Source organism: Aythya marila (assembly GCF_965140915.1).
Source record: "Aythya marila genome assembly, chromosome: 7".
Classification (NCBI taxonomy): Eukaryota; Metazoa; Chordata; class Aves; order Anseriformes; family Anatidae; genus Aythya; species Aythya marila.
Window position 1 is genome coordinate 19,742,194 of NC_139048.1, and position 11,519 is coordinate 19,753,712.

An 11,519-nucleotide genomic window follows, 5' to 3' on the forward strand; every position below is an offset into this window, starting at 1 on the left:
TCTAGGGGAAAATGCAGAGATGAAACCAGGATGTTTCCATTTGATTTCCCTTTCCTGTATCTCCTGGAGGTGGCAGAGCATGGAAAGATGTGAGTGTGGCAACATGGAAAGCTTCAGCCAGAGCAAGGATCTGGGGAAGGTGGGCCTTTATTTATAGTTGGGCACCCTCCAATTCACATATGCACACACTGTCAAGACAGGTGTGCTTGAAAACCTCTTACACTTGATTTGTGATGCCCAGCAAACACCTTAATTCCACAGTACCAGCCATGGTACAGAGCCACTGAATCACCCAAGCAAGTGGCCTCTGCTCTTTCCCTGCTGTTGCCCGCCCCATCGGTCAGCGTTTTGGGGCAAGCATATTCTCTCCTTTGACCATCCACTGTGCCTAGCTGCTCCTGAAATGACCAGCACACATCCACAGCTAGTTCCCTCCCTCCTCCTCTGATGGGAACTGCAGTGGGTCACATTGCTAGCATGCCATGGCCATGACTCAGGTCCTACAGATGACCCACATTTGCTTCTGCCCCCAGTCATGCGTTCCACATGGGACCAGCCGCTTTGACGGAGGTTTTGGCTACTGCCCCAGGAAGTTAAATCGCATACCCCATTGGTTTGAGGCTGGAATTGGGACCTTCTCCCCGGAGGGTGTCTCAGCCGTGGTGGCTAACCCCGCTGCCTGTTGTTTTTGCCCAGGCAGTTTCATTACCACATTCTTCTTCTGAAACTGATACATCAGTTTTAATTAGTTAGGTTTTCTCTTTCTATCCAGAGGAGCCTCCTACCTTCAAAGACTGACTTTCAAACATTAACTCTTCTAAATGTTTCCCCCCACATGCGAGCCCCTCCCTGTCCTGCCTTGTAAATTATGTTTAGCTCTTTACTTTCAGCAGGCAGGTACTTAGTGTGATAAATTCAGGTTAGTGTCTCCTTAAGTGTATCTCTGTGTGTGTGTATGTGTGTGTGTGTGTAAAGAACGAGCAAAATAAAGTTGTATTGAGCCATAAATTACTGCGCCAGCATCATAAATTGCCAAGGGAAAGCTTCATTTTTGAACTTTTCTTTCAACTAAATGAGATAATTAATGTAAGAGAAAAAGAAATGGGGGGGAGACCTTCCCCCTGCATGGAGCCCTTTGCCTTGATGTTTCGCTGTGAAACGTGGAGGTTGCCGTGGGGTGGAGATGGCACTTCTCGAGGGGAGGAAGCAGTGATGGAGCCGGAGGTCTGGGCAGGTGGGGGTCACAGGGACAGGCGGGTGTTTTCCTTTGGCCGGGGCTGTGGGAGGGACCCTAATGCGGGCTGTGACCCTTTTTAATAAAATGCCTAGGAAAGCAAGGGGCCAGGAGGGGGGCCAAGAGGGAGACGCGGTGGCTGGGGCTGGCAGGAGACTGTCATGAGATGAAAGTGGCCCTTCTTCCATTCCTCTCCTCCCGCCCCGCTGTCAGCACTTTTTAATGTCAAACGGTGCAAGCGGTTGGTGGGGCTAGTTTCTGTCTCCATGTATGTATTTTTTTTTTCACTTTCCCCAGAACTTCTGCCACATGAATTCACTGTTTGGGAGCAACTGGAGCACTGTGCGGGTGGGCCTGCAGACATCCTTTTCACCAGGACCTCCAGCTGAACTTTTTTTCAGGTCTTTCTCTGAGTTGAAATCTTGTCAGGGAAGGTCTCCTTCTCACCCTGCCACACTTGAATCCTGGACTGCCCCGGGGTCTAAAGCTGGCCTTACAGAAGCTACCACCAAGACCAGTGCAGGCATCACACTGTGAATACTGTCTGTGTGATAACCCAGTCCCTGCACACGGGTTTGTAATTTAAGGGACCTGGGTGTCTCTGCCACCAAGCCATCTCTGCAGTGGATCTGGGCCACAAGACCCCCAAAAAGAGTAATTTCTGCAGCCTAGCTGATGGGAGGTACCTGACTGAGCCATGGTGAGTGGATGATTACAAGCCCAAGCTGTCCCCAGATGCAGATCAGGGTACATTTTGACACTGCTGAGACTGAAACTGCCCCCTTTTTATAAATTTAAGCTCAGTAAGCCCAGCTTAGTGGTCAGGGGTCTACGTGCCTGTGCTGTGGGTTGGAGCAGTGCTGCCTTGGCCATGCTGTGCTTGACCTGGTACAGGGACATCGACTGTTTCCTGGGGTGGTGTGTTTGGGGTTGTGGGGCTGTCCCCAAACCAGTGGACTCGGTGCCTGCCCTCCGCTCAGGGGTGTGCACCGTGCTGTTTCGCAGCAGAGTGTGTTTGGTGAGGAGCTTTGCCTGTCTTAAGCACCTTTCGAATACATTGGGCACAGCTCATTGAATCCTTTAACAATCCGGCTCTGTCTCCTCACCCCCCTCTTCCCCACAGCCAATGCCTGTTTTCAAGAAGCAGCAGTGGCTCAGGCCTCCCTCCCACCCTCTCCCCACAGTCCTGTGGGCTCTGTCGCCATCCCTCCTGCAAGGGGATTGTCCCCCCTCGCCACCCCGTTTTGTAGAGCCCTCTCTGAAAAGAGGGGATTTTGTTGTTGGCAGTTCGCTCCCTGCTCATGAGGATTTTCCAGAACTCAGCAATTCCCAGGCCCTACCCCTGCATGGTGAGAGCTGGGTAATGGGCCATTAACCAGAGGAAGGGGAACTCTCCAGTGGCTGCAAGCAACAATAACAACAAAACAACCCTAAAACAACAAAGCATACCCAAGAAAAATGCACCAAACATCAGGACAAGTTGCAAGGAGAGGGAAAAAAAAAATAAAAGAAAGAAAAAAATAAAAAAATAAAAGGCAAATCTAGAGAGATGTGATTGTAAAACCTTGGTTAAAAACCAAAGCCCTGGTAAAGTAGTTGCATTCCCCAGTGATGAGGAGAGGGGTTTAGATGTGAGTCACACAGCTCCAGCCCCAACAGTTCCTCTGCCCCTGCCCTCAGCAGTCCCAAAATGCTCACTGCTGGGCTGGGGATGCTGCAGGAGAACAGTGAGTGAAGGTGCTGGGACCCCAGCATCTCTGCCCAAGGCAGCAGCTGGATCTGGGACAGGTAAGAGGGAAGGAGCAGATACAGGCTGAGGCAGGTGGGAAGCTGGAGAGAAGGTCCTCCTCGGGCCGTGCATGGGTATGGTGGGGCTGGGAGTGCAACGAGGGGGGCGCAGGGGTGCTGAGTGTGTGCAGATAGCAGCTATTCAGGGAGGTAATGAGGTGCAGGGGCTGAAAATGAAGCAGTGCAGGAGCAGGCAAGGCACTTGCAGTAGCCGCAATGTCCCTGAGCTAGCTAGTGTCAATGGCTTGTAAATCTTTAATGGCCTACCCATTTAGTTGAGCTGTGCACCCAGTATAATAAAGCTCTTTGGGGCAGGGAATGAGCACCCACTTGGGAGTTAGACCGGTGCTGCTCTGCTGAGGCACTTGTTTCGCTGGCGGGTGCTGGGACAAACTCTTCAGCAGTGCCTTGCACGGGAGAGACCGACGGCTCTGCAGCCTCCCAGCTCTGCTGCCAGACAAACAATGCAAATCATTCTTTCCAGAGCTGCATCCGTAGTTTTACTGTTCTCATTGCAAATTCACTTGCTTTGCTCTCTGGCTAAATACTTTGCACCTGCAAACATGCACTTGAATGCCATTTTGGTGGTGCTGCTGGTTGGAAATCAATATTAATTTACTTGTGCGTATAAATACAGAAATGTATTTATAAGTTTCAGATCAGTTGCAAACACATGCAAATTCTGTACATAAATTCTCACTCATTTATGTAAACTGTTCAGTAATATCATTAAGGAGAGCACATCCGCTGCCTGACTGGAGTTATATTTGCAGTGTGCTGAGATCAGCTGTGACTGTTTGCTCACTGCACCTCCATGCCCGTGCAGTTCTCAGCAGGGGGTGGGTGATGCTCTGGCTCCAGGTACCTTCTGCCTTTTTCCTGTGATATGCTATTACTGTTTTAAGGTGTTTTTATTATTATTATTATTATTATTATTTATTATTATTATTATATTTCTTTGGGTTTTGTTTGCTCTATTGAGGACGAGTTGGTTTGGTTCAGGATTTTGGAAAATATTTTGTGGTGTGTCACATAGGGAAGGATTTTCTGGTTTCTCTTGGACTCAAAACCTGTTGCAAAGGCACCTGTGATTGCACACACAGTGGGTTTGATGGCATAGCCGGTGTTCTGCAGTCTTGTATCCCTCCAGCTGCAGATCATGTGAAGAGTACGAATTATTTACAATTCTACAAAAAAGAAACATGGTCAAGCAAGACATCATTAAAATACACTCTTAACAAAGCACCATGTGTGTATTTCTCAGAGATGTCATTTGAGAAGTGCCCACTAAATTACTGCTCAGAGAAGTAACTTTGAATGAAAGGAAAAATCATCTGGTTAAACATATTGTATGTCAGTGCTGAGAAAATCATTAACATATATATGCCGTAGAGAAGAGAATTCACCAGCTAAAGTCTATCAATAAAGATATACCACATTTTTATGATGCTGGAATTAAAGAGACCTGATAGAATAATACCACACTCATTTTATTTAAAAATATGGTCTTGTCAAAGCTGTTTCCCTTTCAGGATAGATGAAACTCAGCCATATCAATATTACTGATTTTAAATTGTCATTTTTTAAGCCGAATGCTTTATTATTTTTAATTATTTAATAATTCCAGCAGATGTGAATTTGTCCGGCCACTGATTTTTTTGGTAAGCCATTTTGGCTATTGAAAATGCTAGGAAAGCAATCCTGAGAAAAGGCACAGAATTTTATATGCACAACAATATACTCAGTAATATTGCCACTTTCCACACCAAAACATTCCTGAATAAGGCATTTGGTTTAATGAATATGCATTTTGAATATAAATTTTAGGCCTGCCTTAGAAGTTGTAAGACGAAGTGCACAGAAATGAAGATTCCCCTCTGTATATACCTAAGGTAGAATAAGCCAAATGCTGTGTTGCACTATTTAATAGGTAATACATTGCTATGACAGGTTGCAGTGTTAGGGTACCCTACCCTAGGGCTGAATTCAGGTCAAATACTGACTTTTAGCTTTCTTTTATTTTTATTTTTTTTTTGTTTTGCCTTTTGCATAGAAGTCCTCATTTCATGAACATGAATTTTTGCATTTGATTTCCTATGCTGTTTTAAAAGAGGAAAAATGAAACAAAGACAGACAGGAACAACTAATACTCAAGAGGAGGTGTGTGGTGGTGGGCACTGAGAGCAAAAAAGGGAATGGATGGCCACAGCCAGCTGAGGATAGGTCCAGATCTTCAAGCATGTACATACGTTAAAATATTCTGTGCCATTACCTAGCCCAAGGAGCGGTACAGACCTGCCCTTCTTACAGCTGGTGGTCTCTCTGTTTGCCATGGTAGATTTGAGACTGAGCTCGTGATAATGTGTTTAAATAGGGCATATTGATATTAAAATAACCCTCTTGCAGATATGTTTGATTGTGCGATGGGCGCATGAGATCTTTGTTGCGTGTGTACTGGCTGGGATTTTCTGAACTGAGGACTTGAGCTGCCCTCCTAGCTGCCATTTCTTTGCTTGGGAACCGAGTGCCTATTTGATGCCGATGTCTCTGCCGACAGGAGCAGCACTGCAGGCACATTTTGCACACTGTCCTGTTGCTCTGGTCTAGAGGCAGAGAGCAAGCAGCCCCCAGCAGGATGGCGGAGAGGTGCGGGGTGACCGCTGCTCTCCCGCACGTCCTGTTTAGGCTGCAGAGCTCCAGCCTGTGAAAGGGATGTGTGTCGGTTACACTGCGTACGCACGTGCTTGTTAGTGGATAATCTGATGGTGCACATTCGCTGTGGCTTGTGCAACTGAATGACTGCACACAGGGGGCTGGGTATTAATTACACGCTTGAGAGACGTGTGTCTGTGTGTGTAGCTGCGGTGCCGGGGAAGACCCCGAGCTTGTCGCCTGCTCCCAGTGTTCACGCAGCTGTGGTGTGGAGCTGTGACCTGCTATTTGCACCCTCGGTGGTTTTTTTTCAGCCCTCGCTGGACAGCCTCTGCGTGGAGCCGTGCCCCAGCATGTGTAGGTAGGGCAGGCTTGCTGCCCACCGGGTGGGTTTTATAGACTCTGCGTGTGCCTTCCTGAGCACAGCTCTGAGACCACGGCCAGCCGCTGAACTCCGGTGGTAACAAACAGCCCCATTAATGCAGTGTCACAGATTTCATTAGGGCGTCAGTCCCAACCAACGTGGCCATAAATCAGGGAGATGGTACAAGGGCTTGCAGGCCCTGGTTTCAAGGGCCACATAGCCAGAGACTCATAACGCTCAAGAGGAAATGATCATGAATATTATTTAAAAAATCAGAAATGTATATTAGAAAATCTCTGAGCTTATCAGATGGAGTGAGGTTGGGTAATAGCTGTTATTTATACTGCTTGTGCAGAGTGATAAAGTGGTGCTTTATGACCTGTGGTTTATCACTTAGAATAAGAGTCATGTGACTCCATTAAGGTTCCTTCTGTAGAAATGAAAAAGGGTAAATTAATGTGTTTTTTTTTTTTTTTTTTTTTTTTTATTGTTAAATATTTGCACTCTCCTAAACCCAGTTTTTATTTTCTCTACTTAAGAAGTAGTGTATAAGCACAAATAAGTTTAAGTTTTGATTGATGGAGAGGTGGGGTGAAAACTCCCTTTATGTCAAAGGCTCTCTGGAGTGAGCCAGCCTCCCACCCGCTAATGTCTATCAGCGGGGCTGGGTTCAGAGGGGAGGGAGAGACAACTCAGCCAGCATGGTTATACCACAAAAGCTGCTCCTCTCGGCCTCTCCAACCCATCACCTGCTCAAGAAACAGGCTGAAATCCTGCTGCCACCTCAGACCTCAATGCTTCTCCAGGAAGGGAGAGGGAAATCCATGGAGAACAGGGATGGAAGCAGCCTGGGCGGTCTGAGCAATGAGAAAGAAGAGCTGTAGGCTACAACGAGATGCTGCCAGGAATGCACAGACTCCCTGTGTGAAGAGAAGTTGGTTTACTTAAGGATGTCTTGAAGTAACTCCCAGAAACAGTCCGTGCAGGCGTCCACGTGGGCCTTGCCATAGCAGTAAGCTCCATGGAGAGCCATGGACAACCTGCCAGGAGGTCCCTGGGACCTGAATGGGACAGGAGAACCACAGTAGTGTTATTCAGGAGACTATACCATTGCACAATGACCTGTGAGCTGCAGCTGGCAGGAAGGCAGAGGGCACATGGCTGTATGTGACTCGGTTTCCCTGCTTGTAAAGTGGGAGTTATCATTTTCACCTTCTTTTGGAAAGTATCTGTCAAGGGCAATTTTAAAAATATGTGTGGGGAAAAAAAGGACAGAGAGTTTACTAAAATTCTGAATAATATTTTCTAAATTTTTCTCCCTCAAAATCTGGATTTTATTCTGTTTTAAAGAACAAAAGTATTTTTGACTTCTCAGAACTGGGGAAAAAAAAAGTTTGAGAAAGCTAAAAAAAAATACACAGGTGGAAATGTGAGGAAGCTGCCAGCATATTCTTGCTACCTCTCTTCCCTTACATTTTGAAAGAGTGAATTTGAATACTTGGTGCCAGTTTTAAAATCCAGGTCTTTAAGAGCGCTTGCAAAGAGGGAGCTGCCTCGCAGTGCAAGAGGAGCTGGTGGACCAGGTGTCATAGGCACACAGACAAATTTATTTTTAATTTTGATTTGGTGGCCTTCAGAAAGGGCCCTTCAACCCTCCTCTTCCCCCTGCCTACCTCGATGTTCAGGGATTTAAGCCCCACACTGCGTGCTTGCCTTGTCCATCCACACAGCCCATATGCTGGCAGGACACGGTACAGAACCACTCATCTCTCAGAGAGCGGGAGCAGCCTATGCAGGCAGAAGGGGTTTCGTGGGCACACACAAAAACTATAACATAACAGGCAGGAGGCTGGGGCCTCCAGCTCTTTCTGGACAGTAGATGACAGCTCCCTGGCTAGACTATGCATCCAAGCTCTGTGTCCTGCAGCCAGATGTGCCTAGAGAGATCTTCAGTCTGTTTTGTTGTGTGTTTTGTGCCCAGCCCCACGATGGGGAAGCCTCTTCTCTCCAGGTGAGGGTTTGAGCACGGGTGGTGGCTATTAAGTGACCTTGTCGGTAGGCAGAATTCAGCCTGATGTCTCGCTCTCTCAGCATATTGCCAGCATGTTCCTCATAGTCATTTCCCATCATGGCTACGTGCTAATTGTCTCTAGGGGAAGTGAGGAGAAGGCTTATTAATCTGTGCACTCAGGAAAGGTTGTAAATCACCGTGTGTTTCCAGCGATAAAATTGGCTAAATAAATTAAAACAAGCACTAATGACCCAAACAGAGCCCTGATGTAGTGGGAGTGGGCTAGGGCATATAGCTATGTTTGGGTATAGGGTGCACCTCATTCGTATAGTTTCTTTCTTCTGACAGCATCCTTGGACATCTCCAGTCATATTCCCTTCACCCCAGCTGGTGTACCCCCATGCATCACTAGTATTGCATGCTCCTCGCCCCTCTGCTGCAGCAATTGCCTTAGCTTTGTAGCTCAGTTTTCTATTTCTTTTGCTTTTCAGTCCAGCGAAGCTTGGATTTCCTTCAATCTTGTTCTCTGGGATTTCTCAATAACTCAGTGAAATTTTCTTTAATTTTGTTTTAATATGCTAAACAGCATTGAAGCCAACAGAGATGTACATCCATTAACAACAGCACAGCTGGCATTTTAGGTATTAGTGTAAAAATTTGGTCAGAAAGATTTTGCAAAATAAAAAGATAGGTTTGCAAAGAGCCTGTCTGGTGATGAACAGCGAGGGTGGAAAAGTCTTCCCATAGTTCTGTTTTCCAGCAACCTCTTTCATCTGGGAGGCATGCAAAATCCTTCATTGAATATTCATTAAGTGCCACTGAAATGTCTGATCAAGCTCTCTGGAGAAGACTTTGGTAACAAGGCAGTCCTGTTTTCTATGCAGTAAGTGTCCCTACTAACTCAGAAGTTACTCAAAAACCCACTGAGAATATCCTACAACATTTTCTGGGATGATTAAATACTACTTGGTGACCGCGTCTCTCAAGAGAGATCACAAGGAAAGGAGTTTCCTTGGTACAATCTTCAGAGAGGATGCACTGAATCATTGCACTGCAGGCTTACCACCTTTCCGCTTTCCTGGACCCCAGAGGCTGAAGGAATTCTTCTGCCATGGATAGCCGCCACTGCTGATGTGCACAAACACAAGGAAAGTGAGGTGCTGCCATGTGAAGTCAGACATGAGCAGAGGCTCCTGCTCCACAGTGTGCTCCCCAGCCTTGTGCTTTCTGGGATTGTCTGTTCAAGATAAGGTCATGCCAAACCCTTCTCTTGTTTCCTTCTGGGTAGATTTGGTGCTTCTAGATGTCCACGGGAATCAAGGCACTGGATATAAAGGCGGCAGTTGCTGAAACTTCTGCTTCTGCTTCCTCACCTGCCTGGCTGCAACCACAACATAAGAACTGCTAAGAAAAGGCTTTTCAAAGTCATCAAAAAAACAGTTTTCTCTCTCTCTCTTTTTTTTTTTTTTTTTCATTTGTGTTTTTTGTAAAAAGCATACAACTGGGATGCCACCAGCCCACCTGAGTTCAGAAATCTGCAGAGTATTTTTCTGCTTGCTGTCACCTCTGCACCAGTGCATAGCAGGCAGCAGCTCAGCATGTTGGGCCTCTGCAGAGCTCTTTTCTTAAGAAAGAGCATACAGAATGTTGTCCCACTATTTGTTCCTGAAAATAAAAAAATATTTCCTAAACAATTGTCTCCTTTGGAAATTGTTTTCCATATCCTTTGTTTAAAATATTTTCTGTTTCCATTCATTGTATTTGATTTTTAAACTTTCACTTATTCTCATTCTCTCCCCTATTCCTAATTATGGTCATTTTCAAAATCAATAGGGCTGCAGGAAGGTGAAGAGAAACAGGAGTGGACATACCCCTTCAAAAATTAAAAAATAAAGCGTTGACCCATCCACTTATAAAGCCAGGAAACAAAATCAACAAGGAGAGCTTTGAGCTTTCTGTTTTGCTCGGCAAATTGTCAATTCCTTTTGCACCAAGCGCTGGGCCTGATCCTTCTCCGGCAGAGTGCAGCCAAGAATTACAAAGCGAGTCAACAGACGGTGGAACTGAGTTCATCTGAAAAGTAGCCAGAAAAAAAAAAACCTCGAGGTATGCTCAAGGTGTCCATTTTTAGAAGGAAATTTGCTTAGGGAGAGGAATACCAGCAGATTCAGGGTGAGTGGCTCCTTGTGTGCGTGTGTGTTTTGGATCTCAGCACAGCAAAGGGGTGTCTTGCCACCCCCAGGGGTCGGGAATAGTGCATGCATGGGGAGGACCTATTATATTATTTTTCTTCCACCTTAATGAACTCCTCTCATGTCCACCTCTGATCAGTGGAGTATGACAGAGGGTGATTGAAGGCCAGTCTCCCAGGAAATGAAGTTTGTTCACACAGTCCAAGTATGCTGGCCCTATTGCTGCCTGCCTCTGATTTATAGGACCGAAAATTCCTTCCTCCGGTAACAATAACGCTCTTAAACTCCAGACTCCTCTCCCTCACAGAACCTCCAGACAGGGCAGGCTGAGCCTGGGAGAGACGGGAGGCACCCAGCAAATATATCCATCAACACAACTCGGGTTTCAAAGGCATACGAGACCCCACAGGGTTAGGCTCACAAAGGTGGGAGTGGAGGAGTCTGGCCATCACCCCGCAGCTCCTCCTCCTGGGATGGGGCAGGACCAGGAGGGACTATGCCCCAGAGAGGGACAGGAGCCACAGCATCTCCTACGAGCAGGATGAGAGCCCAAGGTGGTGGTCTAAGGGGAATTTGAGCCATCTGGCTGATGGCTGCTGCTGGGGCTGGGAATGAGTCTGCTCAAGGGTCTCCCTGTGTCAGAGGTATCCTCCTGCACTTCTCCAACATGTCCTGGGAAACATCCTCTCCAGAGTATGATGGGATCCACACCAGGCCCAGCTGTCAGAAAAGTGTTTGGTAACCACAGTCCATGGATAAATGTAACAGGCAGTTGTTCCCCAGCTCACAGACCAAACAGCGCTGTCTGGCCATACACAGACCACGCACCAGCCAGCCCTAGGCCTCCTCTTTGGTATTGCAGCAGAGTTATTACTTCTCATGTGGAGTTTTTATATCAGTCCAGAAAAGACTGAAATAGCAAGAAAAGTGTACAGCAGTCACCAGAGTGGTGTTTTGTGGCACAAATAGTACGTGTGTTGCATGCCCTATGATGTGGCCCATGGCAATGCCCAGGGATGTGGGGCATGCTGGTGTGGGGCCGGAGGTTTTGTCCATACCATCTAGGGGGACTGGCTCGTAGCACACACTGTTCCTCAGGCCAGGACCAGGTACTGCCTCACACTGACGTATTTCCAATCCAGGGAGCCTGTAGTTAATTAAACAGCATGGATGATCTGGGGGCACATTGTTTCCACGTTTTGTTTTATTTTGTAACATAGACACAGCCCTGCAGAGTGGCTCCAAGGGCTCCAAGCTGACTCCGAACTGGCAAGACAC